Below are 26744 nucleotides of genomic sequence, written 5' to 3'. Positions count from 1 at the left end.
CGTGTCTGGGGTTGCTGTTGGTGCTTTTGTTCAGAGGAGAATTGCCTAGCATTTTGGTGCTGGACTGCCCCAGGGCAGGACAAAGACTGATATGTTTGGGATATTTCTTCTCTGTGAAAAATAGTGAGCTAAAGACTCTAGGTAAGGCTCTTGTAACCAGGACTCATGTCTGGCAGAGAGTCTCCCAGGACCCCCCCTTGTTATTTGCATATTTCAAGTAACTTTGGGTCTCACCCTAAGTTACTAGGAGAATCCAGACGTGGACCCCTAGCTCACTATTCTTAGAGAGGCACAGCTACACCCTACTGATGAGGTTCAACCAGACTGAAACATGTGTCTGGGGTTGCTGTTGGTACTCTTGTTCAGAGGAGAATTGCCTAGCATTTCGGTGCTGGACTGCCCCAGGGCAGGACAAAGACTGATATGTTTGGGATATTTCTTCTCTGTGAAAGATAGTGAGCTAAAGACTCTGGGTAAGGCTCTTGTAACCAGGACTCATGTCTTGCAGAGAGTCTCCCAGGACCCCCCTTGTTATTTGCATATTTCAAGTAACTTTGGGTCTCACCCTAAGTTACTAGGGGAATCCAGACATGGACCCCTAGCTCACTATTCTTAGAGAGGCACAGCTACACCCTACTGATGAGGTTCAACCAGACTGAAACATGTGTCTGGGGTTGCTGTTGGTACTCTTGTTCAGAGGAGAATTGCCTAGCATTTCGGTGCTGGACTGCCCCAGGGCAGGGCAAAGACTGATATGTTTGGGATATTTCTTCTCTGTGAAAGATAGTGAGCTAAAGACTCTGGGTAAGACTCTTGTAAACAGGACTCATGTCTGGCAGAGAGTCTCCCAGGACCCCCCTTGTTATTTGCATATTTTAAGTAACTTTGGGTCTCACCCCAAGTTACTAGGGGAATCCAGATGTGGAACCCTTACTCACTATTCTTAGAGAGGCACAGCTACACCCTACTGATGAGGTTCAACCAGACCGAAACGTGTGTCTGGGGTTGCTGTCAGGACTCTTGTTCAGAGGGGAATTGCCTAGCATTTCGGTGCTGGACTGCCCCAGGGCAGGACAAAGACTGATATGTTTGGGATATTTCTACTCTGTGAAAGATAGTGAGCTAAAGACTCTGGGTAAGGCTCTTGTAACCAGGACTCATGTCTGGCAGAGAGTCTCCCAGGACCCCCCTTGTTATTTGCATATTTCAAGTAACTTTGGGTCTCACCGTAAGTTACTAGGGGAATCCAGATGTGGACCCCTTGCTCACTATTCTTAGAGAGGCACAGCTACACCCTACTGATGAGATTCAACCAGCCCGAAACACTTGTCTGGGGTTGCTGTTGGTACTCTTGTTCAGAGGAGAATTGCCTAGCATTTCGGTGCTGGACTGCCCCTGGGCAGGACAAAGACTGATATGTTTGGGATATTTCTTCTCTGTGAAAGATAGTGAGCTAAAGACTCTGGGTAAGGCTCTTGTAACCAGGGCTCATGTCTGGCAGAGAGTCTCCCAGGGACCCCCTTGTTATTTGCATATTTCAAGTAACTTTGGGTCTCACCGTAAGTTACTAGGGGAATCCAGACGTGGACCCCTTGCTCACTATTCTTAGAGAGGCACAGCTACACCCTACTGATGAGGTTCAACAAGACCGAAACACGTGTCTGGGGTTGCTGTTGGTGCTCTTGTTCAGAGGAGAATTGCCTAGCATTTCGGTGCTGGACTGCCCCAGGGCAGGACAAAGACTGATATGTTTGGGATATTTCTTCTCTGTGAAAGATAGTGAGCTAAATACTCTGGGTAAGGCTCTTGTAACCAGGACTCATGTCTTACAGAGAGTCTCCCAGGACCCCCCTTGTTATTTGCATATTTCAAGTCACTTTGGGTCTCACCCTAAGTTACTAGGGGAATCCAGACGTGGACCCCTTGCTCACTATTCCTAGAGAGGCACAGCTACACCCTACTGATGAGGTTCAACCAGATCGAAACACATGTCTGGGGTTGCTGTTGGTGCTTTTGTTCAGAGGAGAATTGCCTAGCATTTCAGTGCTGGACTGCCCCAGGGCAGGACAAAGACTGATATGTTTGGGATATTTCTTCTCTGTGAAAGACAGTGAGCTAAAGACTCTGGATAAGGCTCTTGTAACCAAGACTCATGTCTGTCAGAGGGTCTCCCAGGACACCCCTTGTTATTTGCACATTTCAAGTAACTTTGGGTCTCACCCTAAGTTACTAGGGGAATCCAGAGGTGGACCCCTTGCTCACTATTCTTAGAGAGCCACAGCTACACCCTACTGATGAGGTTCAACCAGACCGAAACACGTGTCTGGGGTTGCTGTTGGTACTCTTGTTCAGAGGAGAATTGCCTAGCATTTCGGTGCTGGACTGCCCCAGGGCAGGACAAAGACTGATATGTGTGGGATATTTCTTCTCTGTGAAAGATAGTGAGCTAAAGACTCTGGATAAGGCTCTTGTAACCAGGACTCATGTCTGGCAGAGAGTCTCCCAGGACCCCCCTTGTTATTTACATATTTCAAGTAACTTTGGGTCTCACCCTAAGTTACTAGGGGAATCCAGACGTGGACCCCTTGCTCACTATTCTTAGAGAGGCAGAGCTACACCCTACTGATGAGGTTAACCAGAACGAAACACGTGTCTGGGGTTGCTGTTGGTACTCTTGTTCAGAGGAGAATTGCCTAGCATTTTGGTGCTGGACTGCCGCAGGGCAGGAAAAAAGACTGATATGCTTGGGATATTTCTTCTCTGTGAAAGATAGTGAGCTGAAGACTCTGGGTAAGGCTCTTGTAACCAGGACTCATGTCTGGCAGAGAGTCTCCCAGGACCCCCCTTGTTATTTGCAAATTTCAAGTAACTTTGGGTCTCACCCTAAGTTACTAGGGGAATCCAGACGTGGACCCCTTGCTCACTATTCTTAGAGAGGCACAGCTACACCCTACTGATGAGGTTCAACCAGACCGAAGCACGTGTCTGGGGTTGCTGTTGGTGCTTTTGTTCAGAGGAGAATTGCCTAGCTTTTTGATGCTGGACTGCCCCAGGGCAGGACAAAGACTGATATGTTTGGGATATTTCTTCTCTGTGAAATATAGTGAGCTAACGATTCTGGGTAAGGCTCTTGTAACCAGGACTCATATCTGGCAGAGAGTCTCCCAGGACCCCCCTTGTTATTTGCAAATTTCAAGTAACTTTGGGTCTCACCCTAAGTTACTAGGGGAATCCAGACGTGGACCCCTTGCTCACTATTCTTAGAGAGGCACAGCTACACCCTACTGATGAGGTTCAACCAGACCGAAACACGTGTCTGGGGTTGCTGTTGGTGCTTTTGTTCAGAGGAGAATTGCCTAGCTTTTCGGTGCTGGACTGCCCCAGGGCAGGACAAAGACTGATATGTTTTGGATATTTCTTCTCTGTGAAAGATAGTGAGCTAAATACTCTTTGTAAGGCTCTTGTAACCAGGACACATGTCTGGCAGAGAGTCTCCCAGGAACCCCCTTGTTATTTGCATATTTCAAATAACTTTGGGTCTCACCCTAAGTTACAAGGTGAATCCAGACGTGGACCCCTTGCTCACTATTCTTAGAGAGGCACAGCTACACCCTACTGATGAGGTTCAACTAGACCGAAACACGTGTCTGGGGATACTGTTGGTACTCTTGTTCAGAGGAGAATTGCCTAGCATTTCGGTGCTGGACTGCCCCAGGACAGGACAAAGACTGATATGTTTGGGATATTTCTTCTCTGTGAAAGATAGTGAGCTAACGACTCTGGGTAAGGCTCTTGTAACCAAGTCTCATGTCTGGCAGAGAGTCTCCCAGGACCTCCCTTGTTATTTGCATATTTCAAGTAACTTTGGGTCTCACCCTAAGTTACTAGGGGAATCCAGACGTGGACCCCTTGCTCACTATTCTTAGAGAGGCACAGCTACACCCTACTGATGAGGTTCAACTAGACCGAAACATGTGTCTGGGGTTGCTGTTGGTACTCTTGTTCAGAGGAGAATTGCCTAGCATTTCGGTGCTGGACTGCCCCAGGGCAGGACAAAGACTGATATGTTTTGGATATTTCCCAGGACCCCCCCTTGTTATTTGCATATTTCAAGTAACTTTGGGTCTCACCCCAAGTTACTTTGGGAATCCAGACGTGGACCTCTTGCTCACTATTCTTAGAGAGGCACAGCTACACCCTACTGATGAGGTTCAACCAGACCGAAACACGTGTCTGGGGTTGCTGTTGGTACTCTTGTTCAGAGGAGAATTGCCTAGCATTTCAGTGCTGGACTGCCCAAGGGCAGGACAAAGACTGATATGTTTGGGATATTTCTTCTCTGTGAAAGATATTGAGCTAAATACTCTGGGTAAGGCTCTTGTAACCAGGTCTCATGTCTGGCAGAGGGTCTCCCAGGACCCCTCTTGTTATTTGCATATTTCAAGTAACTTTGGGTCTCACCGTAAGTTACTAGGGGAATCCAGACGTGGACCCCTTGCTCACTAATCTTAGAGAGGCACAGGTACACCCTACTGATGAGGTTCAACCAGACCAAAACACGTGTCTGGGGATGCTGTTGGTACTCTTGTTCAGAAGAGAATTGCCTAGCATTTTGGTGCTGGACTGCCCCAGGGCAGGACAAAGACTCATATGTTTGGGATATTTCTTCTCTGTGAAAGATATTGAGCTAAATACTCTGGGTAAGGCTCTTGTAACCAGGTCTCATGTCTGGCAGAGGGTCTCCCAGGACCCCTCTTGTTATTTGCATATTTCAAGTAACTTTGGGTCTCACCGTAAGTTACTAGGGGAATCCAGACGTGGACCCCTTGCTCACTATTCTTAGAGAGGCACAGCTACACCCTACTGATGAGATTCAACCAGACCGAAACACGTGTCTGGGGTTGCTGTTGGTACTCTTGTTCAGAGGAGAATTGCCTAGCATTTCGCTGCTGGACTGCCCCAGGGCAGGACAAAGACTGATATGTTTGGGATATTTCTTCTCTGTGAAAGATATTGAGCTAAATACTCTGGGTAAGGCTCTTGTAACCAGGTCTCATGTCTGGCAGAGAGTCTCCCAGGACCCCTCTTGTTATTTGCATATTTCAAGTAACTTTGGGTCTCACCGTAAGTTACTAGGGGAATCCAGACTTGGACCCCTTGCTCACTATTCTTAGAGAGGCACAGCTACACCCTACTGATGAGATTCAACCAGACCAAAACACGTGTCTGGGGTTGCTGTTGGTACTCTTGTTCAGAGGAGAATTGCCTAGCATTTCGCTGCTGGACTGCCCCAGGGCAGGACAAAGACTGATATGTTTGGGATATTTCTTCTCTGTGAAAGATAGTGAGCTAACGACTCTGGGTAAGGCTCTTGTAACCAGGACACATGTCTGGCAGAGAGTCTCCCAGGACCCCCCTTGTTATTTGTACATTTCAAGTAACTTTGGGTCTCACCCTAAGTTACTAGGGGAATCCAGAGGTGGACCCCTTGCTCACTATTCTTAGAGAGCCACAGCTACACCCTACTGATGAGGTTCAACCAGACCGAAACACGTGTCTGGGGTTGCTGTTGGTGCTTTTGTTCAGAGGAGAATTGCCTAGCATTTTGGTGCTGGACTGCCCCAGGGCAGGACAAAGACTGATATGTTTGGGATATTTCTTCTCTGTGAAAAATAGTGAGCTAAAGACGCTAGGTAAGGCTCTTGTAACCAGGACTCATGTCTGGCAGAGAGTCTCCCAGGACCCCCCCTTGTTATTTGAATATTTCAAGTAACTTTGGGTCTCACCCTAAGTTACTAGGGGAATCCAGACGTGGACCCCTAGCTCACTATTCTTAGAGAGGCACAGCTACACCCTACTGATGAGGTTCAACCAGACTGAAACATGTGTCTGGGGTTGCTGTTGGTACTCTTGTTCAGAGGAGAATTGCCTAGCATTTCGGTGCTGGACTGCCCCAGGGCAGGACAAAGACTGATATGTTTGGGATATTTCTTCTCTGTGAAAGATAGTGAGCTAAAGACTCTGGGTAAAGCTCTTGTAACCAGGACTCATGTCTGGCAGAGAGTCTCCCAGGACCCCCCTTGTTATTTGCATATTTCAAGTAACTTTGGGTCTCACCCCAAGTTACTAGGGGAATCCAGATGTGGAACCCTTACTCACTATTCTTAGAGAGGCACAGCTACACCCTACTGATGAGGTTCAACCAGACCGAAACGTGTGTCTGGGGTTGCTGTTAGGACTCTTGTTCAGAGGGGAATTGCCTAGCATTTCGGTGCTGGACTGCCCCAGGGCAGGACAAAGACTGATATGTTTGGGATATTTCTACTCTGTGAAAGATAGTGAGCTAAAGACTCTGGGTAAGGCTCTTGTAACCAGGACTCATGTCTGGCAGAGAGTCTCCCAGGACCCCCCTTGTTATTTGCATATTTCAAGTAACTTTGGGTCTCACCCTAAGTTACTAGGGGAATCCAGACGTGGACCCCTAGCTCACTATTCTTAGAGAGGCACAGCTACACCCTACTGATGAGGTTCAACCAGACTGAAACATGTGTCTGGGGTTGCTATTGGTACTCTTGTTCAGAGGAGAATTGCCTAGCATTTCGGTGCTGGACTGCCCCAGGGCAGGGCAAAGACTGATATGTTTGGGATATTTCTTCTCTGTGAAAGATAGTGAGCTAAAGACTCTGGGTAAGGCTCTTGTAACCAGGACTCATGTCTGGCAGAGAGTCTCCCAGGACCCCCCTTGTTATTTGCATATTTCAAGTAACTTTGGGTCTCACCCCAAGTTACTAGGGGAATCCAGATGTGGAACCCTTACTCACTATTCTTAGAGAGGCACAGCTACACCCTACTGATGAGGTTCAACCAGACCGAAACGTGTGTCTGGGGTAGCCGTTAGGACTCTTGTTCAGAGGGGAATTGCCTAGCATTTCGATCATGGACTGCCCCAGGGCAGGACAAAGACTGATATGTTTGGGATATTTCTACTCTGTGAAAGATAGTGAGCTAAAGACTCTGGGTAAGGCTCTTGTAACCAGGACTCATGTCTGGCAGAGAGTCTCCCAGGACCCCCCTTGTTATTTGCATATTTCAAGTAACTTTGGGTCTCACCGTAAGTTACTAGGGGAATCCAGATGTGGACCCCTTGCTCACTATTCTTAGAGAGGCACAGCTACACCCTACTGATGAGATTCAACCAGCCCGAAACACTTGTCTGGGGTTGCTGTTGGTACTCTTGTTCAGAGGAGAATTGCCTAGCATTGCGGTGCTGGACTACACCTGGGCAGGACAAAGACTGATATGTTTGGGATATTTCTTCTCTGTGAAAGATAGTGAGCTAAAGACTCTGGGTAAGGCTCTTGTAACCAGGACTCATGTCTGGCAGAGAGTCTCCCAGGGACCCCCTTGTTATTTGCATATTTCAAGTAACTTTGGGTCTCACCGTAAGTTACTAGGGGAATCCAGACGTGGACCCCTTGCTCACTATTCTTAGAGAGGCACAGCTACACCCTACTGATGAGGTTCGACAAGACCGAAACACGTGTCTGGGGTTGCTGTTGTTGCTCTTGTTCAGAGGAGAATTGCCTAGCATTTCGGTGCTGGACTGCCCCAGGGCAGGACAAAGACTGATATGTTTGGGATATTTCTTCTCTGTGAAAGATAGTGAGCTAAATACTCTGGGTACGGCTCTTGTAACCAGGACTCATGTCTTACAGAGAGTCTCCCAGGACCCCCCTTGTTATTTGCATATTTCAAGTCACTTTGGGTCTCACCCTAAGTTACTAGGGGAATCCAGACGTGGACCCCTTGCTCACTATTCCTAGAGAGGCACAGCTACACCCTACTGATGAGGTTCAACCAGACCGAAACACGTGTCTGGGGTTGCTGTTGGTACTCTTGTTCAGAGGAGAATTGCCTAGCATTTCGGTGCTGGACTGCCCCAGGGCAGGACAAAGACTAATATGTGTGGGATATTTCTTCTCTGTGAAAGATAGTGAGCTAAAGACTCTGGGTAAGGCTCTTGTAACCAGGACTCATGTCTGGCAGAGAGTCTCCCAGGACCCCCCTTGTTATTTACATATTTCAAGTAACTTTGGGTCTCACCCTAAGTTACTAGGGGAATCCAGACGTGGACCCCTTGCTCACTATTCTTAGAGAGGCACAGCTTCACCCTACTGATGAGGTTCAACCAGACCGAAACACGTGTCTGGGGTTGCTGTTGGTGCTTTTGTTCAGAGGAGAATTGCCTAGCATTTCGGTGCTGGACTGCCCCAGGGCAGGACAAAGACTGATATGTTTTGGATATTTCCCAGGACCCCCCTTGTTATTTGCATATTTCAAGTAACTTTGGGTCTCACCCCAAGTTACTTTGGGAATCCAGACGTGGACCTCTTGCTCACTATTCTTAGAGAGGCACAGCTACACCCTACTGATGAGGTTCAACCAGACCGAAACACGTGTCTGGGCTTGCTGTTGGTACTCTTGTTCAGAGGAGAATTGCCTAGCATTTCAGTGCTGGACTGCCCAAGGGCAGGACAAAGACTGATATGTTTGGGATATTTCTTCTCTGTGAAAGATAGTGAGCTAAAGACTCTGGGTAAGGCTCTTGTAACCAGGTCTCATGTCTGGCAGAGAGTCTCCCAGGACCCCTCTTGTTATTTGCATATTTCAAGTAACTTTGGGTCTCACCGTAAGTTACTAGGGGAATCCAGACGTGGACCCCTTGCTCACTATTCTTAGAGAGGCACAGGAACACCCTACTGATGAGGTTCAACCAGACCGAAACACGTGTCTGGGGTTGCTGTTGGTACTCTTGTTCAGAAGAGAATTGCCTAGCATTTTGGTGCTGGACTGCCCCAGGGCAGGACAAAGACTGATATGTTTGGGATATTTCTTCTCTGTGAAAGATATTGAGCTAAATACTCTGGGTAAGGCTCTTGTAACCAGGTCTCATGTCTGGCAGAGAGTCTCCCAGGACCCCTCTTGTTATTTGCATATTTCAAGTAACTTTGGGTCTCACCGTAAGTTACTAGGGGAATCCAGACTTGGACCCCTTGCTCACTATTCTTAGAGAGGCACAGCTACACCCTACTGATGAGATTCAACCAGACCAAAACACGTGTCTGGGGTTGCTGTTGGTACTCTTGTTCAGAGGAGAATTGCCTAGCATTTCACTGCTGGACTGCCCCAGGGCAGGACAAAGACTGATATGTTTGGGATATTTCTTCTCTTTGAAAGATAGTGAGCTAACGACTCTGGGTAAGGCTCTTGTAACCAGGACACATGTCTGGCAGAGAGTCTCCCAGGACCCCCCTTGTTATTTGTACATTTCAAGTAACTTTGGGTCTCACCCTAAGTTACTAGGGGAATCCAGAGGTGGACCCCTTGCTCACTATTCTTAGAGAGCCACAGCTACACCCTACTGATGAGGTTCAACCAGACCGAAACACTGTCTGGGGTTGCTGTTGGTGCTTTTGTTTAGAGGAGAATTGCCTAGCATTTTGGTGCTGGACTGCCCCAGGGCAGGACAAAGACTGATATGTTTGGGATATTTCTTCTCTGTGAAAAATAGTGAGCTAAAGACTCTAGGTAAGGCTCTTGTAACCAGGACTCATGTCTGGCAGAGAGTCTCCCAGGACCCCCCCTTGTTATTTGCATATTTCAAGTAACTTTGGGTCTCACCCTAAGTTACTAGGGGAATCCAGACGTGGACCCCTAGCTCACTATTCTTAGAGAGGCACAGCTACACCCTACTGATGAGGTTCAACCAGACTGAAACATGTGTCTGGGGTTGCTGTTGGTACTCTTGTTCAGAGGAGAATTGCCTAGCATTTCGGTGCTGGACTGCCCCAGGGCAGGACACAGACTGATATGTTTGGGATATTTCTTCTCTGTGAAAGATAGTGAGCTAAAGACTCTGGGTAAGGCTCTTGTAACCAGGACTCATGTCTGGCAGAGAGTCTCCCAGGACCCCCCTTGTTATTTGCATATTTCAAGTAACTTTGGGTCTCACCCCAAGTTACTAGGGGAATCCAGATGTGGAACCCTTACTCACTATTCTTAGAGAGGCACAGCTACACCCTACTGATGAGGTTCAACCAGACCAAAACGTGTGTCTGGGGTTGCTGTTAGGACTCTTGTTCAGAGGGGAATTGCCTAGCATTTCGGTGCTGGACTGCCCCAGGGCAGGACAAAGACTGATATGTTTGGGATATTTCTTCTCTGTGAAAGATATTGAGCTAAATACTCTGGGTAAGGCTCTTGTAACCAGGTCTCATGTCTGGCAGAGAGTCTCCCAGGACCCCTCTTGTTATTTGCATATTTCAAGTAACTTTGGGTCTCACCGTAAGTTACTAGGGGAATCCAGACGTGGACCCCTTGCTCACTATTCTTAGAGAGGCACAGCTACACCCTACTGATGAGATTCAACCAGACCGAAACACGTGTCTGGGGTTGCTGTTGGTACTCTTGTTCAGAGGAGAATTGCCTAGCATTTCGCTGCTGGACTCCCCCAGGGCAGGACAAAGACTGATATGTTTGGGATATTTCTTCTCTGTGAAAGATAGTGAGCTAACGACTCTGGGTAAGGCTCTTGTAACCAGGACACATGTCTGGCAGAGAGTCTCCCAGGACCCCCCTTGTTATTTGCACATTTCAAGTAACTTTGGGTCTCACCCTAAGTTTTTAGGGGAATCCAGAGGTGGACCCCTTGCTCACTATTCTTAGAGAGCCACAGCTACACCCTACTGATGAGGTTCAACCAGACCGAAACACGTGTCTGGGGTTGCTGTTGGTGCTTTTGTTCAGAGGAGAATTGCCTAGCATTTTGGTGCTGGACTGCCCCAGGGCAGGACAAAGACTGATATGTTTGGGATATTTCTTCTCTGTGAAAAATAGTGAGCTAAAGACTCTAGGTAAGGCTCTTGTAACCAGGATTCATGTCTGGCAGAGAGTCTCCCAGGACCCCCCCTTGTTATTTGCATATTTCAAGTAACTTTGGGTCTCACCCTAAGTTACTAGGAGAATCCAGACGTGGACCCCTAGCTCACTATTCTTAGAGAGGCACAGCTACACCCTACTGATGAGGTTCAACCAGACTGAAACATGTGTCTGGGGTTGCTGTTGGTACTCTTGTTCAGAGGAGAATTGCCTAGCATTTCGGTGCTGGACTGCCCCAGGGCAGGACAAAGACTGATATGTTTGGGATATTTCTTCTCTGTGAAAGATAGTGAGCTAAAGACTCTGGGTAAGGCTCTTGTAACCAGGACTCATGTCTGGCAGAGAGTCTCCCAGGACCCCCCTTGTTATTTGCATATTTCAAGTAACTTTGGGTCTCACCCTAAGTTACTAGGGGAATCCAGACATGGACCCCTAGCTCACTATTCTTAGAGAGGCACAGCTACACCCTACTGATGAGGTTCAACCAGACTGAAACATGTGTCTGGGGTTGCTGTTGGTACTCTTGTTCAGAGGAGAATTGCCTAGCATTTCGGTGCTGGACTGCCCCAGGGCAGGGCAAAGACTGATATGTTTGGGATATTTCTTCTCTGTGAAAGATAGTGAGCTAAAGACTCTGGGTAAGACTCTTGTAACCAGGACTCATGTCTGGCAGAGAGTCTCCCAGGACCCCCCTTGTTATTTGCATATTTTAAGTAACTTTGGGTCTCACCCCAAGTTACTAGGGGAATCCAGATGTGGAACCCTTACTCACTATTCTTAGAGAGGCACAGCTACACCCTACTGATGAGGTTCAACCAGACCGAAACGTGTGTCTGGGGTTGCTGTCAGGACTCTTGTTCAGAGGGGAATTGCCTAGCATTTCGGTGCTGGACTGCCCCAGGGCAGGACAAAGACTGATATGTTTGGGATATTTCTACTCTGTGAAAGATAGTGAGCTAAAGACTCTGGGTAAGGCTCTTGTAACCAGGACTCATGTCTGGCAGAGAGTCTCCCAGGACCCCCCTTGTTATTTGCATATTTCAAGTAACTTTGGGTCTCACCGTAAGTTACTAGGGGAATCCAGATGTGGACCCCTTGCTCACTATTCTTAGAGAGGCACAGCTACACCCTACTGATGAGATTCAACCAGCCCGAAACACTTGTCTGGGGTTGCTGTTGGTACTCTTGTTCAGAGGAGAATTGCCTAGCATTTCGGTGCTGGACTGCCCCTGGGCAGGACAAAGACTGATATGTTTGGGATATTTCTTCTCTGTGAAAGATAGTGAGCTAAAGACTCTGGGTAAGGCTCTTGTAACCAGGGCTCATGTCTGGCAGAGAGTCTCCCAGGGACCCCCTTGTTATTTGCATATTTCAAGTAACTTTGGGTCTCACCGTAAGTTACTAGGGGAATCCAGACGTGGACCCCTTGCTCACTATTCTTAGAGAGGCACAGCTACACCCTACTGATGAGGTTCAACAAGACCGAAACTCGTGTCTGGGGTTGCTGTTGGTGCTCTTGTTCAGAGGAGAATTGCCTAGCATTTCGGTGCTGGACTGCCCCAGGGCAGGACAAAGACTGATATGTTTGGGATATTTCTTCTCTGTGAAAGATAGTGAGCTAAATACTCTGGGTAAGGCTCTTGTAACCAGGACTCATGTCTTACAGAGAGTCTCCCAGGACCCCCCTTGTTATTTGCATATTTCAAGTCACTTTGGGTCTCACCCTAAGTTACTAGGGGAATCCAGACGTGGACCCCTTGCTCACTATTCCTAGAGAGGCACAGCTACACCCTACTGATGAGGTTCAACCAGATCGAAACACATGTCTGGGGTTGCTGTTGGTGCTTTTGTTCAGAGGAGAATTGCCTAGCATTTCAGTGCTGGACTGCCCCAGGGCAGGACAAAGACTGATATGTTTGGGATATTTCTTCTCTGTGAAAGACAGTGAGCTAAAGACTCTGGATAAGGCTCTTGTAACCAAGACTCATGTCTGTCAGAGGGTCTCCCAGGACACCCCTTGTTATTTGCACATTTCAAGTAACTTTGGGTCTCACCCTAAGTTACTAGGGGAATCCAGAGGTGGACCCCTTGCTCACTATTCTTAGAGAGCCACAGCTACACCCTACTGATGAGGTTCAACCAGACCGAAACACGTGTCTGGGGTTGCTGTTGGTACTCTTGTTCAGAGGAGAATTGCCTAGCATTTCGGTGCTGGACTGCCCCAGGGCAGGACAAAGACTGATATGTGTGGGATATTTCTTCTCTGTGAAAGATAGTGAGCTAAAGACTCTGGATAAGGCTCTTGTAACCAGGACTCATGTCTGGCAGAGAGTCTCCCAGGACCCCCCTTGTTATTTACATATTTCAAGTAACTTTGGGTCTCACCCTAAGTTACTAGGGGAATCCAGACGTGGACCCCTTGCTCACTATTCTTAGAGAGGCAGAGCTACACCCTACTGATGAGGTTAACCAGAACGAAACACGTGTCTGGGGTTGCTGTTGGTACTCTTGTTCAGAGGAGAATTGCCTAGCATTTTGGTGCTGGACTGCCGCAGGGCAGGAAAAAAGACTGATATGCTTGGGATATTTCTTCTCTGTGAAAGATAGTGAGCTGAAGACTCTGGGTAAGGCTCTTGTAACCAGGACTCATGTCTGGCAGAGAGTCTCCCAGGACCCCCCTTGTTATTTGCAAATTTCAAGTAACTTTGGGTCTCACCCTAAGTTACTAGGGGAATCCAGATGTGGACCCCTTGCTCACTATTCTTAGAGAGGCACAGCTACACCCTACTGATGAGGTTCAACCAGACCGAAGCACGTGTCTGGGGTTGCTGTTGGTGCTTTTGTTCAGAGGAGAATTGCCTAGCTTTTTGATGCTGGACTGCCCCAGGGCAGGACAAAGACTGATATGTTTGGGATATTTCTTCTCTGTGAAATATAGTGAGCTAACGATTCTGGGTAAGGCTCTTGTAACCAGGACTCATGTCTGGCAGAGAGTCTCCCAGGACCCCCCTTGTTATTTGCAAATTTCAAGTAACTTTGGGTCTCACCCTAAGTTACTAGGGGAATCCAGACGTGGACCCCTTGCTCACTATTCTTAGAGAGGCACAGCTACACCCTACTGATGAGGTTCAACCAGACCGAAACACGTGTCTGGGGTTGCTGTTGGTGCTTTTGTTCAGAGGAGAATTGCCTAGCTTTTCGGTGCTGGACTGCCCCAGGGCAGGACAAAGACTGATATGTTTTGGATATTTCTTCTCTGTGAAAGATAGTGAGCTAAATACTCTTTGTAAGGCTCTTGTAACCAGGACACATGTCTGGCAGAGAGTCTCCCAGGAACCCCCTTGTTATTTGCATATTTCAAATAACTTTGGGTCTCACCCTAAGTTACAAGGTGAATCCAGACGTGGACCCCTTGCTCACTATTCTTAGAGAGGCACAGCTACACCCTACTGATGAGGTTCAACTAGACCGAAACACGTGTCTGGGGATACTGTTGGTACTCTTGTTCAGAGGAGAATTGCCTAGCATTTCGGTGCTGGACTGCCCCAGGACAGGACAAAGACTGATATGTTTGGGATATTTCTTCTCTGTGAAAGATAGTGAGCTAACGACTCTGGGTAAGGCTCTTGTAACCAAGTCTCATGTCTGGCAGAGAGTCTCCCAGGACCTCCCTTGTTATTTGCATATTTCAAGTAACTTTGGGTCTCACCCTAAGTTACTAGGGGAATCCAGACGTGGACCCCTTGCTCACTATTCTTAGAGAGGCACAGCTACACCCTACTGATGAGGTTCAACTAGACCGAAACATGTGTCTGGGGTTGCTGTTGGTACTCTTGTTCAGAGGAGAATTGCCTAGCATTTCGGTGCTGGACTGCCCCAGGGCAGGACAAAGACTGATATGTTTTGGATATTTCCCAGGACCCCCCCTTGTTATTTGCATATTTCAAGTAACTTTGGGTCTCACCCCAAGTTACTTTGGGAATCCAGACGTGGACCTCTTGCTCACTATTCTTAGAGAGGCACAGCTACACCCTACTGATGAGGTTCAACCAGACCGAAACACGTGTCTGGGGTTGCTGTTGGTACTCTTGTTCAGAGGAGAATTGCCTAGCATTTCAGTGCTGGACTGCCCAAGGGCAGGACAAAGACTGATATGTTTGGGATATTTCTTCTCTGTGAAAGATATTGAGCTAAATACTCTGGGTAAGGCTCTTGTAACCAGGTCTCATGTCTGGCAGAGGGTCTCCCAGGACCCCTCTTGTTATTTGCATATTTCAAGTAACTTTGCGTCTCACCGTAAGTTACTAGGGGAATCCAGACGTGGACCCCTTGCTCACTAATCTTAGAGAGGCACAGGTACACCCTACTGATGAGGTTCAACCAGACCAAAACACGTGTCTGGGGATGCTGTTGGTACTCTTGTTCAGAAGAGAATTGCCTAGCATTTTGGTGCTGGACTGCCCCAGGGCAGGACAAAGACTCATATGTTTGGGATATTTCTTCTCTGTGAAAGATATTGAGCTAAATACTCTGGGTAAGGCTCTTGTAACCAGGTCTCATGTCTGGCAGAGGGTCTCCCAGGACCCCTCTTGTTATTTGCATATTTCAAGTAACTTTGGGTCTCACCGTAAGTTACTAGGGGAATCCAGACGTGGACCCCTTGCTCACTATTCTTAGAGAGGCACAGCTACACCCTACTGATGAGATTCAACCAGACCGAAACACGTGTCTGGGGTTGCTGTTGGTACTCTTGTTCAGAGGAGAATTGCCTAGCATTTCGCTGCTGGACTGCCCCAGGGCAGGACAAAGACTGATATGTTTGGGATATTTCTTCTCTGTGAAAGATATTGAGCTAAATACTCTGGGTAAGGCTCTTGTAACCAGGTCTCATGTCTGGCAGAGAGTCTCCCAGGACCCCTCTTGTTATTTGCATATTTCAAGTAACTTTGGGTCTCACCGTAAGTTACTAGGGGAATCCAGACTTGGACCCCTTGCTCACTATTCTTAGAGAGGCACAGCTACACCCTACTGATGAGATTCAACCAGACCAAAACACGTGTCTGGGGTTGCTGTTGGTACTCTTGTTCAGAGGAGAATTGCCTAGCATTTCACTGCTGGACTGCCCCAGGGCAGGACAAAGACTGATATGTTTGGGATATTTCTTCTCTGTGAAAGATAGTGAGCTAACGACTCTGGGTAAGGCTCTTGTAACCAGGACACATGTCTGGCAGAGAGTCTCCCAGGACCCCCCTTGTTATTTGTACATTTCAAGTAACTTTGGGTCTCACCCTAAGTTACTAGGGGAATCCAGAGGTGGACCCCTTGCTCACTATTCTTAGAGAGCCACAGCTACACCCTACTGATGAGGTTCAACCAGACCGAAACACGTGTCTGGGGTTGCTGTTGGTGCTTTTGTTCAGAGGAGAATTGCCTAGCATTTTGGTGCTGGACTGCCCCAGGGCAGGACAAAGACTGATATGTTTGGGATATTTCTTCTCTGTGAAAAATAGTGAGCTAAAGACGCTAGGTAAGGCTCTTGTAACCAGGACTCATGTCTGGCAGAGAGTCTCCCAGGACCCCCCCTTGTTATTTGAATATTTCAAGTAACTTTGGGTCTCACCCTAAGTTACTAGGGGAATCCAGACGTGGACCCCTAGCTCACTATTCTTAGAGAGGCACAGCTACACCCTACTGATGAGGTTCAACCAGACTGAAACATGTGTCTGGGGTTGCTGTTGGTACTCTTGTTCAGAGGAGAATTGCCTAGCATTTCGGTGCTGGACTGCCCCAGGGCAGGACAAAGACTGATATGTTTGGGATATTTCTTCTCTGTGAAAGATAGTGAGCTAAAGACTCTGGGTAAAGCTCTTGTAACCAGGACTCATGTCTGGCAGAGAGTCTCCCAGGACCCCCCTTGTTATTTGCATATTTCAAGTAACTTTGGGTCTCACCCCAAGTTACTAGGGGAATCCAGATGTGGAACCCTTACTCACTATTCTTAGAGAGGCACAGCTACACCCTACTGATGAGGTTCAACCAGACCGAAACGTGTGTCTGGGGTTGCTGTTAGGACTCTTGTTCAGAGGGGAATTGCCTAGCATTTCGGTGCTGGACTGCCCCAGGGCAGGACAAAGACTGATATGTTTGGGATATTTCTACTCTGTGAAAGATAGTGAGCTAAAGACTCTGGGTAAGGCTCTTGTAACCAGGACTCATGTCTGGCAGAGAGTCTCCCAGGACCCCCCTTGTTATTTGCATATTTCAAGTAACTTTGGGTCTCACCCTAAGTTACTAGGGGAATCCAGACGTGGACCCCTAGCTCACTATTCTTAGAGAGGCACAGCTACACCCTACTGATGAGGTTCAACCAGACTGAAACATGTGTCTGGGGTTGCTATTGGTACTCTTGTTCAGAGGAGAATTGCCTAGCATTTCGGTGCTGGACTGCCCCAGGGCAGGGCAAAGACTGATATGTTTGGGATATTTCTTCTCTGTGAAAGATAGTGAGCTAAAGACTCTGGGTAAGGCTCTTGTAACCAGGACTCATGTCTGGCAGAGAGTCTCCCAGGACCCCCCTTGTTATTTGCATATTTCAAGTAACTTTGGGTCTCACCCCAAGTTACTAGGGGAATCCAGATGTGGAACCCTTACTCACTATTCTTAGAGAGGCACAGCTACACCCTACTGATGAGGTTCAACCAGACCGAAACGTGTGTCTGGGGTAGCCGTTAGGACTCTTGTTCAGAGGGGAATTGCCTAGCATTTCGATCCTGGACTGCCCCAGGGCAGGACAAAGACTGATATGTTTGGGATATTTCTACTCTGTGAAAGATAGTGAGCTAAAGACTCTGGGTAAGGCTCTTGTAACCAGGACTCATGTCTGGCAGAGAGTCTCCCAGGACCCCCCTTGTTATTTGCATATTTCAAGTAACTTTGGGTCTCACCGTAAGTTACTAGGGGAATCCAGATGTGGACCCCTTGCTCACTATTCTTAGAGAGGCACAGCTACACCCTACTGATGAGATTCAACCAGCCCGAAACACTTGTCTGGGGTTGCTGTTGGTACTCTTGTTCAGAGGAGAATTGCCTAGCATTGCGGTGCTGGACTACACCTGGGCAGGACAAAGACTGATATGTTTGGGATATTTCTTCTCTGTGAAAGATAGTGAGCTAAAGACTCTGGGTAAGGCTCTTGTAACCAGGACTCATGTCTGGCAGAGAGTCTCCCAGGGACCCCCTTGTTATTTGCATATTTCAAGTAACTTTGGGTCTCACCGTAAGTTACTAGGGGAATCCAGACGTGGACCCCTTGCTCACTATTCTTAGAGAGGCACAGCTACACCCTACTGATGAGGTTCGACAAGACCGAAACACGTGTCTGGGGTTGCTGTTGTTGCTCTTGTTCAGAGGAGAATTGCCTAGCATTTCGGTGCTGGACTGCCCCAGGGCAGGACAAAGACTGATATGTTTGGGATATTTCTTCTCTGTGAAAGATAGTGAGCTAAATACTCTGGGTACGGCTCTTGTAACCAGGACTCATGTCTTACAGAGAGTCTCCCAGGACCCCCCTTGTTATTTGCATATTTCAAGTCACTTTGGGTCTCACCCTAAGTTACTAGGGGAATCCAGACGTGGACCCCTTGCTCACTATTCCTAGAGAGGCACAGCTACACCCTACTGATGAGGTTCAACCAGATCGAAACACATGTCTGGGGTTGCTGGTGGTGCTTTTGTTCAGAGGAGAATTGCCTAGCATTTCAGTGCTGGACTGCCCCAGGGCAGGACAAAGACTGATATGTTTGGGATATTTCTTCTCTGTGAAAGACAGTGAGCTAAAGACTCTGGGTAAGGCTCTTGTAACCAAGACTCATGTCTGTCAGAGGGTCTCCCAGGACACCCCTTGTTATTTGCACATTTCAAGTAACTTTGGGTCTCACCCTAAGTTACTAGGGGAATCCAGAGGTGGACCCCTTGCTCACTATTCTTAGAGAGCCACAGCTACACCCTACTGATGAGGTTCAACCAGACCGAAACACGTGTCTGGGGTTGCTGTTGGTACTCTTGTTCAGAGGAGAATTGCCTAGCATTTCGGTGCTGGACTGCCCCAGGGCAGGACAAAGACTGATATGTGTGGGATATTTCTTCTCTGTGAAAGATAGTGAGCTAAAGACTCTGGGTAAGGCTCTTGTAACCAGGACTCATGTCTGGCAGAGAGTCTCCCAGGACCCCCCTTGTTATTTACATATTTCAAGTAACTTTGGGTCTCACCCTAAGTTACTAGGGGAATCCAGACGTGGACCCCTTGCTCACTATTCTTAGAGAGGCACAGCTTCACCCTACTGATGAGGTTCAACCAGACCGAAACACGTGTCTGGGGTTGCTGTTGGTGCTTTTGTTCAGAGGAGAATTGCCTAGCATTTCGGTGCTGGACTGCCCCAGGGCAGGACAAAGACTGATATGTTTTGGATATTTCCCAGGACCCCCCTTGTTATTTGCATATTTCAAGTAACTTTGGGTCTCACCCCAAGTTACTTTGGGAATCCAGACGTGGACCTCTTGCTCACTATTCTTAGAGAGGCACAGCTACACCCTACTGATGAGGTTCAACCAGACCGAAACACGTGTCTGGGCTTGCTGTTGGTACTCTTGTTCAGAGGAGAATTGCCTAGCATTTCAGTGCTGGACTGCCCAAGGGCAGGACAAAGACTGATATGTTTGGGATATTTCTTCTCTGTGAAAGATAGTGAGCTAAAGACTCTGGGTAAGGCTCTTGTAACCAGGTCTCATGTCTGGCAGAGAGTCTCCCAGGACCCCTCTTGTTATTTGCATATTTCAAGTAACTTTGGGTCTCACCGTAAGTTACTAGGGGAATCCAGACATGGACCCCTTGCTCACTATTCTTAGAGAGGCACAGGAACACCCTACTGATGAGGTTCAACCAGACCGAAACACGTGTCTGGGGTTGCTGTTGGTACTCTTGTTCAGAAGAGAATTGCCTAGCATTTTGGTGCTGGACTGCCCCAGGGCAGGACAAAGACTGATATGTTTGGGATATTTCTTCTCTGTGAAAGATATTGAGCTAAATACTCTGGGTAAGGCTCTTGTAACCAGGTCTCATGTCTGGCAGAGAGTCTCCCAGGACCCCTCTTGTTATTTGCATATTTCAAGTAACTTTGGGTCTCACCGTAAGTTACTAGGGGAATCCAGACTTGGACCCCTTGCTCACTATTCTTAGAGAGGCACAGCTACACCCTACTGATGAGATTCAACCAGACCAAAACACGTGTCTGGGGTTGCTGTTGGTACTCTTGTTCAGAGGAGAATTGCCTAGCATTTCACTGCTGGACTGCCCCAGGGCAGGACAAAGACTGATATGTTTGGGATATTTCTTCTCTGTGAAAGATAGTGAGCTAACGACTCTGGGTAAGGCTCTTGTAACCAGGACACATGTCTGGCAGAGAGTCTCCCAGGACCCCCCTTGTTATTTGTACATTTCAAGTAACTTTGGGTCTCACCCTAAGTTACTAGGGGAATCCAGAGGTGGACCCCTTGCTCACTATTCTTAGAGAGCCACAGCTACACCCTACTGATGAGGTTCAACCAGACCGAAACACTGTCTGGGGTTGCTGTTGGTGCTTTTGTTTAGAGGAGAATTGCCTAGCATTTTGGTGCTGGACTGCCCCAGGGCAGGACAAAGACTGATATGTTTGGGATATTTCTTCTCTGTGAAAAATAGTGAGCTAAAGACTCTAGGTAAGGCTCTTGTAACCAGGACTCATGTCTGGCAGAGAGTCTCCCAGGACCCCCCTTGTTATTTGCATATTTCAAGTAACTTTGGGTCTCACCCTAAGTTACTAGGGGAATCCAGACGTGGACCCCTAGCTCACTATTCTTAGAGAGGCACAGCTACACCCTACTGATGGGGTTCAACCAGACTGAAACATGTGTCTGGGGTTGCTGTTGGTACTCTTGTTCAGAGGAGAATTGCCTAGCATTTCGGTGCTGGACTGCCCCAGGGCAGGACACAGACTGATATGTTTGGGATATTTCTTCTCTGTGAAAGATAGTGAGCTAAAGACTCTGGGTAAGGCTCTTGTAACCAGGACTCATGTCTGGCAGAGAGTCTCCCAGGACCCCCCTTGTTATTTGCATATTTCAAGTAACTTTGGGTCTCACCCCAAGTTACTAGGGGAATCCAGATGTGGAACCCTTACTCACTATTCTTAGAGAGGCACAGCTACACCCTACTGATGAGGTTCAACCAGACCGAAACGTGTGTCTGGGGTTGCTGTTAGGACTCTTGTTCAGAGGGGAATTGCCTAGCATTTCGGTGCTGGACTGCCCCAGGGCAGGACAAAGACTGATATGTTTGGGATATTTCTACTCTGTGAAAGATAGTGAGCTAAAGACTCTGGGTAAGGCTCTTGTAACCAGGACTCATGTCTGGCAGAGAGTCTCCCAGGACCCCCCTTGTTATTTGCATATTTCAAGTAACTTTGGGTCTCACCCTAAGTTACTAGGGGAATCCAGACGTGGACCCCTAGCTCACTATTCTTAGAGAGGCACAGCTACACCCTACTGATGAGGTTCAACCAGACTGAAACATGTGTCTGGGGTTGCTATTGGTACTCTTGTTCAGAGGAGAATTGCCTAGCATTTCGGTGCTGGACTGCCCCAGGGCAGGGCAAAGACTGATATGTTTGGGATATTTCTTCTCTGTGAAAGATAGTGAGCTAAAGACTCTGGGTAAGGCTCTTGTAACCAGGACTCATGTCTGGCAGAGAGTCTCCCAGGACCCCCCTTGTTATTTGCATATTTCAAGTAACTTTGGGTCTCACCCCAAGTTACTAGGGGAATCCAGATGTGGAACCCTTACTCACTATTCTTAGAGAGGCACAGCTACACCCTACTGATGAGGTTCAACCAGACCGAAACGTGTGTCTGGGGTAGCCGTTAGGACTCTTGTTCAGAGGGGAATTGCCTAGCATTTCGATCCTGGACTGCCCCAGGGCAGGACAAAGACTGATATGTTTGGGATATTTCTACTCTGTGAAAGATAGTGAGCTAAAGACTCTGGGTAAGGCTCTTGTAACCAGGACTCATGTCTGGCAGAGAGTCTCCCAGGACCCCCCTTGTTATTTGCATATTTCAAGTAACTTTGGGTCTCACCGTAAGTTACTAGGGGAATCCAGATGTGGACCCCTTGCTCACTATTCTTAGAGAGGCACAGCTACACCCTACTGATGAGGTTCGACAAGACCGAAACACGTGTCTGGGGTTGCTGTTGGTGCTCTTGTTCAGAGGAGAATTGCCTAGCATTTCGGTGCTGGACTGCCCCAGGGCAGGACAAAGACTGATATGTTTGGGATATTTCTTCTCTGTGAAAGATAGTGAGCTAAATACTCTGGGTAAGGCTCTTGTAACCAGGACACATGTCTGGCAGAGAGTCTCCCAGGAACCCCCTTGTTATTTGCATATTTCAAATAACTTTGGGTCTCACCCTAAGTTACAAGGTGAATCCAGACGTGGACCCCTTGCTCACTATTCTTAGAGAGGCACAGCTACACCCTACTGATGAGGTTCAACCAGACCGAAACACGTGTCTGGGGTTGCTGTTGGTGCTTTTGTTCAGAGGAGAATTGCCTAGCATTTCGGTGCTGGACTGCCCCAGGGCAGGACAAAGACTGATATGTTTTGGATATTTCCCAGGACCCCCCTTGTTATTTGCATATTTCAAGTAACTTTGGGTCTCACCCCAAGTTACTTTGGGAATCCAGACGTGGACCTCTTGCTCACTATTCTTAGAGAGGCACAGCTACACCCTACTGATGAGGTTCAACCAGACCGAAACACGTGTCTGGGCTTGCTGTTGGTACTCTTGTTCAGAGGAGAATTGCCTAGCATTTCAGTGCTGGACTGCCCAAGGGCAGGACAAAGACTGATATGTTTGGGATATTTCTTCTCTGTGAAAGATAGTGAGCTAAAGACTCTGGGTAAGGCTCTTGTAACCAGGTCTCATGTCTGGCAGAGAGTCTCCCAGGACCCCTCTTGTTATTTGCATATTTCAAGTAACTTTGGGTCTCACCGTAAGTTACTAGGGGAATCCAGACATGGACCCCTTGCTCACTATTCTTAGAGAGGCACAGGAACACCCTACTGATGAGGATCAACCAGACCGAAACACGTGTCTGGGGTTGCTGTTGGTACTCTTGTTCAGAAGAGAATTGCCTAGCATTTTGGTGCTGGACTGCCCCAGGGCAGGACAAAGACTGATATGTTTGGGATATTTCTTCTCTGTGAAAGATATTGAGCTAAATACTCTGGGTAAGGCTCTTGTAACCAGGTCTCATGTCTGGCAGAGAGTCTCCCAGGACCCCTCTTGTTATTTGCATATTTCAAGTAACTTTGGGTCTCACCGTAAGTTACTAGGGGAATCCAGACTTGGACCCCTTGGTCACTATTCTTAGAGAGGCACAGCTACACCCTACTGATGAGATTCAACCAGACCAAAACACGTGTCTGGGGTTGCTGTTGGTACTCTTGTTCAGAGGAGAATTGCCTAGCATTTCACTGCTGGACTGCCCCAGGGCAGGACAAAGACTGATATGTTTGGGATATTTCTTCTCTGTGAAAGATAGTGAGCTAACGACTCTGGGTAAGGCTCTTGTAACCAGGACACATGTCTGGCAGAGAGTCTCCCAGGACCCCCCTTGTTATTTGTACATTTCAAGTAACTTTGGGTCTCACCCTAAGTTACTAGGGGAATCCAGAGGTGGACCCCTTGCTCACTATTCTTAGAGAGCCACAGCTACACCCTACTGATGAGGTTCAACCAGACCGAAACACTGTCTGGGGTTGCTGTTGGTGCTTTTGTTTAGAGGAGAATTGCCTAGCATTTTGGTGCTGGACTGCCCCAGGGCAGGACAAAGACTGATATGTTTGGGATATTTCTTCTCTGTGAAAAATAGTGAGCTAAAGACTCTAGGTAAGGCTCTTGTAACCAGGACTCATGTCTGGCAGAGAGTCTCCCAGGACCCCCCTTGTTATTTGCATATTTCAAGTAACTTTGGGTCTCACCCTAAGTTACTAGGGGAATCCAGACGTGGACCCCTAGCTCACTATTCTTAGAGAGGCACAGCTACACCCTACTGATGAGGTTCAACCAGACTGAAACATGTGTCTGGGGTTGCTGTTGGTACTCTTGTTCAGAGGAGAATTGCCTAGCATTTCGGTGCTGGACTGCCCCAGGGCAGGACAAAGACTGATATGTTTGGGATATTTCTTCTCTGTGAAAGATAGTGAGCTAACGACTCTGGGTAAGGCTCTTGTAACCAGGACACATGTCTGGCAGAGAGTCTCCCAGGACCCCCCTTGTTATTTGTACATTTCAAGTAACTTTGGGTCTCACCCTAAGTTACTAGGGGAATCCAGAGGTGGACCCCTTGCTCACTATTCTTAGAGAGCCACAGCTACACCCTACTGATGAGGTTCAACCAGACCGAAACACGTGTCTGGGGTTGCTGTTGGTGCTTTTGTTCAGAGGAGAATTGCCTAGCATTTTGGTGCTGGACTGCCCCAGGGCAGGACAAAGACTGATATGTTTGGGATATTTCTTCTCTGTGAAAAATAGTGAGCTAAAGACGCTAGGTAAGGCTCTTGTAACCAGGACTCATGTCTGGCAGAGAGTCTCCCAGGACCCCCCCTTGTTATTTGAATATTTCAAGTAACTTTGGGTCTCACCCTAAGTTACTAGGGGAATCCAGACGTGGACCCCTAGCTCACTATTCTTAGAGAGGCACAGCTACACCCTACTGATGAGGTTCAACCAGACTGAAACATGTGTCTGGGGTTGCTGTTGGTACTCTTGTTCAGAGGAGAATTGCCTAGCATTTCGGTGCTGGACTGCCCCAGGGCAGGACAAAGACTGATATGTTTGGGATATTTCTTCTCTGTGAAAGATAGTGAGCTAAAGACTCTGGGTAAAGCTCTTGTAACCAGGACTCATGTCTGGCAGAGAGTCTCCCAGGACCCCCCTTGTTATTTGCATATTTCAAGTAACTTTGGGTCTCACCCCAAGTTACTAGGGGAATCCAGATGTGGAACCCTTACTCACTATTCTTAGAGAGGCACAGCTACACCCTACTGATGAGGTTCAACCAGACCGAAACGTGTGTCTGGGGTTGCTGTTAGGACTCTTGTTCAGAGGGGAATTGCCTAGCATTTCGGTGCTGGACTGCCCCAGGGCAGGACAAAGACTGATATGTTTGGGATATTTCTACTCTGTGAAAGATAGTGAGCTAAAGACTCTGGGTAAGGCTCTTGTAACCAGGACTCATGTCTGGCAGAGAGTCTCCCAGGACCCCCCTTGTTATTTGCATATTTCAAGTAACTTTGGGTCTCACCCTAAGTTACTAGGGGAATCCAGACGTGGACCCCTAGCTCACTATTCTTAGAGAGGCACAGCTACACCCTACTGATGAGGTTCAACCAGACTGAAACATGTGTCTGGGGTTGCTATTGGTACTCTTGTTCAGAGGAGAATTGCCTAGCATTTCGGTGCTGAACTGCCCCAGGGCAGGGCAAAGACTGATATGTTTGGGATATTTCTTCTCTGTGAAAGATAGTGAGCTAAAGACTCTGGGTAAGGCTCTTGTAACCAGGACTCATGTCTGGCAGAGAGTCTCCCAGGACCCCCCTTGTTATTTGCATATTTCAAGTAACTTTGGGTCTCACCCCAAGTTACTAGGGGAATCCAGATGTGGAACCCTTACTCACTATTCTTAGAGAGGCACAGCTACACCCTACTGATGAGGTTCAACCAGACCGAAACGTGTGTCTGGGGTAGCCGTTAGGACTCTTGTTCAGAGGGGAATTGCCTAGCATTTCGATCCTGGACTGCCCCAGGGCAGGACAAAGACTGATATGTTTGGGATATTTCTACTCTGTGAAAGATAGTGAGCTAAAGACTCTGGGTAAGGCTCTTGTAACCAGGACTCATGTCTGGCAGAGAGTCTCCCAGGACCCCCCTTGTTATTTGCATATTTCAAGTAACTTTGGGTCTCACCGTAAGTTACTAGGGGAATCCAGATGTGGACCCCTTGCTCACTATTCTTAGAGAGGCACAGCTACACCCTACTGATGAGGTTCGACAAGACCGAAACACGTGTCTGGGGTTGCTGTTGGTGCTCTTGTTCAGAGGAGAATTGCCTAGCATTTCGGTGCTGGACTGCCCCAGGGCAGGACAAAGACTGATATGTTTGGGATATTTCTTCTCTGTGAAAGATAGTGAGCTAAATACTCTGGGTAAGGCTCTTGTAACCAGGACACATGTCTGGCAGAGAGTCTCCCAGGAACCCCCTTGTTATTTGCATATTTCAAATAACTTTGGGTCTCACCCTAAGTTACAAGGTGAATCCAGACGTGGACCCCTTGCTCACTATTCTTAGAGAGGCACAGCTACACCCTACTGTTGAGGTTCAACCAGACCGAAACACGTGTCTGGGGTTGCTGTTGGTGCTTTTGTTCAGAGGAGAATTGCCTAGCATTTCGGTGCTGGACTGCCCCAGGGCAGGACAAAGACTGATATGTTTTGGATATTTCCCAGGACCCCCCTTGTTATTTGCATATTTCAAGTAACTTTGGGTCTCACCCCAAGTTACTTTGGGAATCCAGACGTGGACCTCTTGCTCACTATTCTTAGAGAGGCACAGCTACACCCTACTGATGAGGTTCAACCAGACCGAAACACGTGTCTGGGGTTGCTGTTGGTACTCTTGTTCAGAGGAGAATTGCCTAGCATTTCAGTG

Source organism: Ambystoma mexicanum, chromosome 8 (assembly GCF_040938575.1).
Source record: "Ambystoma mexicanum isolate Mex_15411 chromosome 8, UKY_AmexF1_1, whole genome shotgun sequence".
Taxonomy (NCBI): Eukaryota; Metazoa; Chordata; class Amphibia; order Caudata; family Ambystomatidae; genus Ambystoma; species Ambystoma mexicanum.
The sequence above is the reverse complement of the archived record's forward strand: the minus strand, read 5'-3'. Positions refer to the sequence as shown.